General features: G+C 40.8%; 1 pseudogene; it reads left to right on the plus strand.

Moving 5' to 3' along the window:
- The first annotated feature begins 3,189 nt into the window (after positions 1 to 3,189).
- On the plus strand, positions 3,190 to 4,216 carry LOC108317414 (annotated as a pseudogene).
- Positions 4,217 to 7,042: the final 2,826 nt, after the last annotated feature.

Consider the following 7,042-nt stretch of genomic DNA (forward strand, 5'->3'; position numbering starts at 1 on the left):
ATATACTCACTATTTTAATTTTCTTTTTTGCCTACGATAACAATTACAACTGTAGTGAGCTAAAAAGTATATTCAAATAACTCTGGTGGAACTTAAAAATAAAACTTTAATGTGTTTTTTCTAGATCTGACAACTTTTTCCTTCTGGCTACCTTATTTCATAGATATCAAGCATTCTTTTTGCAAAACATTGAAAATGATATTGAGCCCTAGGAGTTTTGCATACTGTGAAAAGTTTGAAAGGCAAAATGTTACAAAATATTGCTTTTGTCCTTCTTAAAACAAGTAAACATTGACCCCTACTTGTTTATGTATTATATTAGGAACTATCTCCAAAATCTGACTTTATTCTTATTGAACCAAACTTAACATGCATGGTGAGTAAATGAAAATGTACTAACATCACTGTTTTAAATGTAAATCAGATAATATAAAATCTTCACTTTAAATGGTGTCTTGTAAAAGACTTAAAAAAATCTCCTGACTTTTCCCTAAAAATATTTACTGAGAAAAAAGATAACCAGAATTTAAAATAGCACTGAAAATTAAGCAGAAAAACATCTATTGCTTACATTCACTGGAAATCCCCTAAATATGTGTGTGAACATTGACCCATCAGTGTCATGTTCAGCACCAAGAAAGCAGGAAACTTCACCATTCATCTCTTCCTTCTGAGCTCAAAATCTCAGAAAAGCAACAGCTGTGCAAATTTGAAGATTAATGAAAATAAACAGCCATCTATGATATGTGTGAGAACTCTGACTGTTACCCAGAGTCAGACTCATATACCTCTACTCATCAATGAATGACTGTTTCCAGCTAGAAAAAAAACAGTAAGTTCCTGAAAATGATTTGGGCGGGAATACAGGACTGGCAGTGCTATATTAAAACTCGGAAAGAGAAAACTTGGAAAGAGAGCAAAAAGAGAAAGAAAAGTTAAAGAACTCAGGAAGAATGTTGGAAATACTCATCTTCTGGTACTTCATCTACTAATACAAGAAGTTCAAACACTTCACAGTGGAAAGAACCTGAAGATCCCACCACAGCCCAACAAAATGAGCTAAGCAGAAAAGCCTGTTGAGCACTGCACAATTAAGCCTCATATTGTAGAATTTAGGAGAGATATCAAACAACAGTATACAAAGTGCAGCTAACTAAATATATAAGAACCAGTACAATGGCCTCAAAAATTCTGCAGAACAAAAGAAAGTGAATATTTTTAGTATTATACTACAAGTCAAAATTAGAGATCACTTATGAACCCCAAGAACCAGAGACATTTTAAAAATATTTTTGGTGCTCAATAGGATGTATGAAAACTTGAGGGGTTTTTTTTCTTTTTTTTTTGCCATTAAGGGTAATGGCAAAAACTGCAATTACTTTTGCAGCAACCTAATACCTTGAAAAGACAACACAATCAGAAGAAAAGGGAGGCGGCTTATATTGTTATAGTTTGAGGCATTGGCAGTAAAAAACAGAAATGATATTGAATAAAACAAAAACTGTTATTAACCTACAATGACAAGAGTCCTTGTAGTGCAGAAGGAGTCATGGTAACAGACTCTCTCCAACAAAGCAAGGAAATCCAGGTGCGGAAGGTAAACTGAAACCATCAGGTAATTTGCTCCCAAAGCCATTGCGAGCCTCAGCTATTAGGAGCACCAGATGCCAAGGAAGGTGGCGTGGGCTGAGATCAGAAAAGACTGACATTAGTTGTAAGACTGTAAACATAGTAGTTGGAATACCCAGATCCTCTTCTACATGCCTGTAGCCAAGAGATTATTTCTCACATCCTTCTGCCTGGCAGGAGAAGAGTCAGCTATCCTCAGAAAGGCTCTGGACTTTGTAGCAGAGCACAGTGGAAAGCAGGAGAGAGTATGAGAATGAAAAATAAAATGAAGTATGCATACTTTTCTCCACTTTCTTTTCTCTTTTTTCTGTCCTTCTTGCCTCAGTCAGGATTCCGGCAACTGAGTATAAGGATCCTCCTCTCTCGGCACCCTACTACAAAAAGCTGAAAAAAAGATTCTTGGGTATAAATCTATACACACCCTGCAAAAAAGTTCCTATTGTGACACTTTGTAGGTCTTTCAATTAAATGGCTGGCTCTCTTCCCAATCACTATGGTGCTCACAAATCTACCAACCAACTGCCCACTCTCCCAATAGAGATTTGTCTTCTAATGAGCTTTTTGGTGCCTCTTGAATATAAATAGACTATGAATGGAAAGATTAAGATGAATGTATTATTATTATTGTTATACTTTAAGTTCTGGGGTACATGTGCAGATCTTGTAGGATTATTACATAGGTATACATATGCCATGGCGGTTTGTTGCATCCATCCCCCTGTCATCTACATTAGGTATTTCTCCTAATGTAATCCCTCTACAATCACCCCACACCCTGCTATCCCTCCCCTATCCCCAACCCCACCCCCAACAGGCCCTGGTGTGTGATGTTCCCCTCCCTGTGTCCATGTGTTCTCATTGTTCAACACCATCTTATGAGTGAGAACATGTGGTGTTTGGTTTTCTGTTCTTGTGTCAGTGTACTGAGAATGATGGTTTCCAGATTCATCCATGTCCCTGCAAAGGACATGAACTCATCCTTTTTTAAGGCTGCATTGTATTCCATGGTGTATATGTGCCACATTTTCTTTATCCAGTCTATTATTGATTGGCATTTGGGTTGGTTCCAAGTCTTTGCTATTGTAAACAGTGCTGCAACGAACATACATGTGCATGTGTCTTTATAGTAGAATGATTTATAATCCTTTGGGCAGATACCCAGTAATGGGATTGCTGGGTCAAATGGTATTTCTATTTCTAGAAGATCAACAATTATTTAAAAACTGTTTAAATGTAGAAAGAAGAAACCAAAAGACCCAGCTCAAAACTGGAACAAAAAATTTTTTAAAGAAATAAGCTAAGAAAATAGAGAAGAGAAAAGCTGATGAAAATCAAACATATGTATGTATATATATAAATAGAGGATTAGGATGATAGATAGGATGCAGGACTAACTTGCAGCTCCTGCTCAGAAGGATGGACTAGTGTGTGGAGACCCACGTCATGAACTTTTGGTTTAAGAACTACCTCAGGAACAGGTCCAAGGAAACAGCAGATTGGAGATGGGAGCCAACCAGGGCTCCACTGGAGGTGGAAATAGCAAAAAGCAGACACCTTTTTACACAGGTGTTCTTCAGCACCACTGACAACACAGTTCCAACAGTATTTCATGACAATGGATGATGACAGTTCTACAACAGATGCTTCTCAACTAGGAATCTCTGCAAACTATATTGGAGAAAGTCATTATGTTATACAGCCTCACGATGATACTGAGGACAGCATGAGTGATCATGAGGACGCAAATGGTCCAAAGTAAGTATCACAGAACAAGATATGTATCTTCCAATAGGAAACATGGCTAGGATAGTAAAAAAATGCCATACCTCAAACAGGAAAGATTGCAAAAAAAATGCCAAAGAATGTATAACTGAGTCCATCAGCTTTATAACATCTAAAGCAAGTGAAAGGTGCCATCAAGAGAAACAGAAAACAATGAGTAGAGAAGATATCCTCTTTGCCATGTATATTAGTCTGTTTCACACTGCTGATAAAGACATACCTGAGGCTGGGAAGAAAAAGAGGTTTAATTGGACTTATAGTTCCACAGGTCTGGGGAGGCCTCAAAATCATGGTGGGAGGTAAAAGGCACTAGTTACATGGTGGCCGCAAGAGAAAATGAGGAAGAAGCAAAAGCAGAAACTCCTGATAAACCCATTGGATATCATGAAACTTATTCACTACCACGAGTATAACACAGGAAAGACCAGCCATCATGATTCAATTACCTCCCCCTAGGTCCCTCCCACAACATGTGAGAATTCTAAGAGATACAATTCAAGTTGAAATTTGGTGGGGACACACCCAAATCATATTGCTGTGTCGAACCTAAGCCTTGACAGTTATGCGGAACCTCTGAAATTATGCCTTCAAAAATTCAGAGAGGCTATGAAAGGATAAAAGGGAGTTGGTGGAGCGGTCACAGTTACAGATGAACTAAATGAAGAGCTTGCAGAGGAGGCATTTATTAACCAGTTACCAGCTGGCTTAACAACCACAGATAGTCAATAACAAAATGTTATAGTTTACAAAACAGATTTCTGGTGTTCAACAGATTTCTGGTGTTCAACAGATTCAGCTTTCATGATCTGAAGAAATGATGGAATGAGGGTGTAGAGAAATAAACATCTGTATGATTCTGGAACAGACATCAGAAGGAAATGACTGGTGAAAAGATGTATCTTTGTATATTAAATAGTTGTAATGTTCCTGATGTTTCACTAATTGAGGTATTACTTCTGACTTGAGAATCTTTTTCATGAATGATTTTAAAGAAAAATTTGGATTTTAAAGGTATCAAAATATTTTTGTTTTGTCTGAGAGTTTGTTGCTGTGTATGACTCCTGTATGCATTCTATATTGCAATTTATTACTGTCAGAGATTTATAGACAGTTTCTTATTTTCATATTGAATCATGTTACTTTTGTAATTCAAGTAAACAACTGGGTTAATTCATGATGTTTGCCTTTTAATAAAATATAAGGGTAGAGTTAAAAACAAAGAAAGAAAGAAAAGAACCACCATAGGAACATACCAGGAAAGCTGAGAGAATCCACAGACACTTCAAAGGAACTAGATCACCACTGCAGGCTCCCTGAGATGATGGGGAGGTTCATGGTCTGGGGAAAGTTCTCAGTCCTGGTCACCAGCTGCCTGGAAATAGACTCAGTGCTGTTGTTGGGGCATGGTGAAAGTGAGACCGGCCTTTAGGACTGTGGGCTGCGTAGGAGCAGAGTGAGGCCTGTGACTGCTGGTTTTCCTCCACTTCCCTGGTGAACTGTATGAGTTAGCATGAGCAGTCACAATCCTCCTGGGAGCATAACTCCACTGGACTGAGAACTATACCCCCATCCCCCACATTAGCCATAGCAAGATCTGCCCAAGGAGAGGCTGAGCTCACACACACCTATCTCTGTCCCACCTGGTGGTCTTCATCTATTTGTCCCAGTAGCCAAAGACAAAGGTCAGAATCTCTTGTGAGCTCTATGGCCCTGCCCACCATCTAAGAAACCTGAATACTTAACTGGGTGTCTCTGGGGCAAGTTTGCGTCCTCCTTATAGGGCCACAGCTGATGTATTCTTTAGACAGGGTATTACTCAGGGTGAAGTGCAGTGGTGTGATCTCAGCTTGCTGCAACTTATGCCTCCTGGGTTCAAGCGACTTTCCTACCTCAGTCTCCCAAGTAGCTGGGACTACAGGCACGTGCCACCATGCCTGACTACTTTTTGTATTTTTAGTAGAGATGGGTTTTTCTATGTTGGTCAGGCTGGTCTTGAACTCTTGGCCTCAAGTGATTCATCCACCTTGGCCTTCCAAAGTGCTGGATTTACAGAGGAAAGCCACAGTGCCCAGACTGATGCACTCTTTAAAGCACCACCTCCTGGTTTGAGGTCAACAAACATAAAAACAATGCGCTAAACAAAAACACCACCAAAGACCCTAACAGAGTTCACATCATCTCAATAGACACAGAAAAAGTATTTGTCAAAACCCAGCATCCCTTTATGATTAAAACCCTAGGCAAAATCAGCATAGAAAAGACATACCTTGACAGCTCCAGACAGAACAGTGGGTGGTTGCTCACAATGTAAATTTTAGCTCCAGACCAACTGCAAGAACAAACTAGCAATCCCCAGAAGACCCAGAGACCCTCTGAAGGAAGCAGACTGCTCCTGCAGAAACCAGGAGACCCTGCCAAAACTGTGAGTGCCCCAACTGCAAAAGTAGAAAAGGGACACCCTCCTTTCTCTAACACCCACTCCCACTGGAGAAGCTGAAGGTCTGTTTGTTGGAGAAGTTTCTGACATTACCTGGAACTGAATCAATTTGAAGAGCTGAGTCAAATACAGGGAAAGAGGAAGGAGCAGAAAGGCCCTGGGAGCTCACTGGCTCCCATAGCTGGCCATTCCTGCCTAACACCTCAGGGATCCAATGGGAGAGGAGCAGGGGGTAAAACTACAGAGGGAGGACCAAATCTCTAGCTGAACTTTGTAACAATTTCAACAGGGAGAGAAGAGTCTTGGCCAGAACTTGGGGAAAGATGTGAATCTGGTGTGCAGCCTCCACTGGCAGGGGAAGAACCAAGCCATTTTCTTCCACAGCTTGGATCCCGGTAGTTTGGGGCATGTTTTCAAGCCCATATCTCTCTCTGTCTGGAAATAGTCTGAGGGTTATTGGGGGGACACAGTGGAAAGGGCACGGTGCTTCAAATTGAACCACAGCTTTCAGGCCAAGACCTTCACTTTGACAGAGCCTACCCAAAAGAGAAGGAACCAGAAAACCAACTCTGGTAATATGACAAAACAAGGACTTTAACACCCCCTAAAAATCACACTAGCTCACCAGCAATGGATCCAAACCAAGAAATCCCTGATGTACCTGAAAAAGAATTCAGGAGGTTAGTTATTTAGCTAATCAGGGAGGCACCAGAGAAAAGCAAAGTCCAATGTAAGGAAATCCAAAAAACTATCCAAGAAGTGAAGGGAGAAATATTCAAGGAAATAGATAGCATAAATAAAAAACAATCAAAACTTCAGGAAACAATGAACATACATAAAGAAATGCAAAATGCTCTGGAAAGTCGCAGCAATAAAATTGAACATGTTAAGAAAGAAATTCAGAGCTGGGGGAGGATCCAAGATGGCCATTTAGGAACAGCTCAGGATTGCAGCTCCCAGTGAAAGTGCAGAGGGTGAGTGGATGCCGCGTTTTTATTGCCCACAGACTAGGAAATTCCCGGGCGGAGGTGCTCCACGGTTGCCAGCGTGGCTGTTTCGGCCAACGCAGCTGTGCCGGCCGGTGCCGCTGCTTTGCCCCGCACGGCTGCTTTGTCGGCGCCCCGGAGCCGCGGTTCTCTGTACAAAATACACCGGTCCGGGTGCCCTTTTGGCTGGCAATTGGAGCCACGGGAA

The sequence above is a fragment of the Cebus imitator genome, unplaced genomic scaffold (assembly GCF_001604975.1).
Source record: "Cebus imitator isolate Cc_AM_T3 unplaced genomic scaffold, Cebus_imitator-1.0 Scaffold201, whole genome shotgun sequence".
Lineage (NCBI taxonomy): Eukaryota > Metazoa > Chordata > Mammalia > Primates > Cebidae > Cebus > Cebus imitator.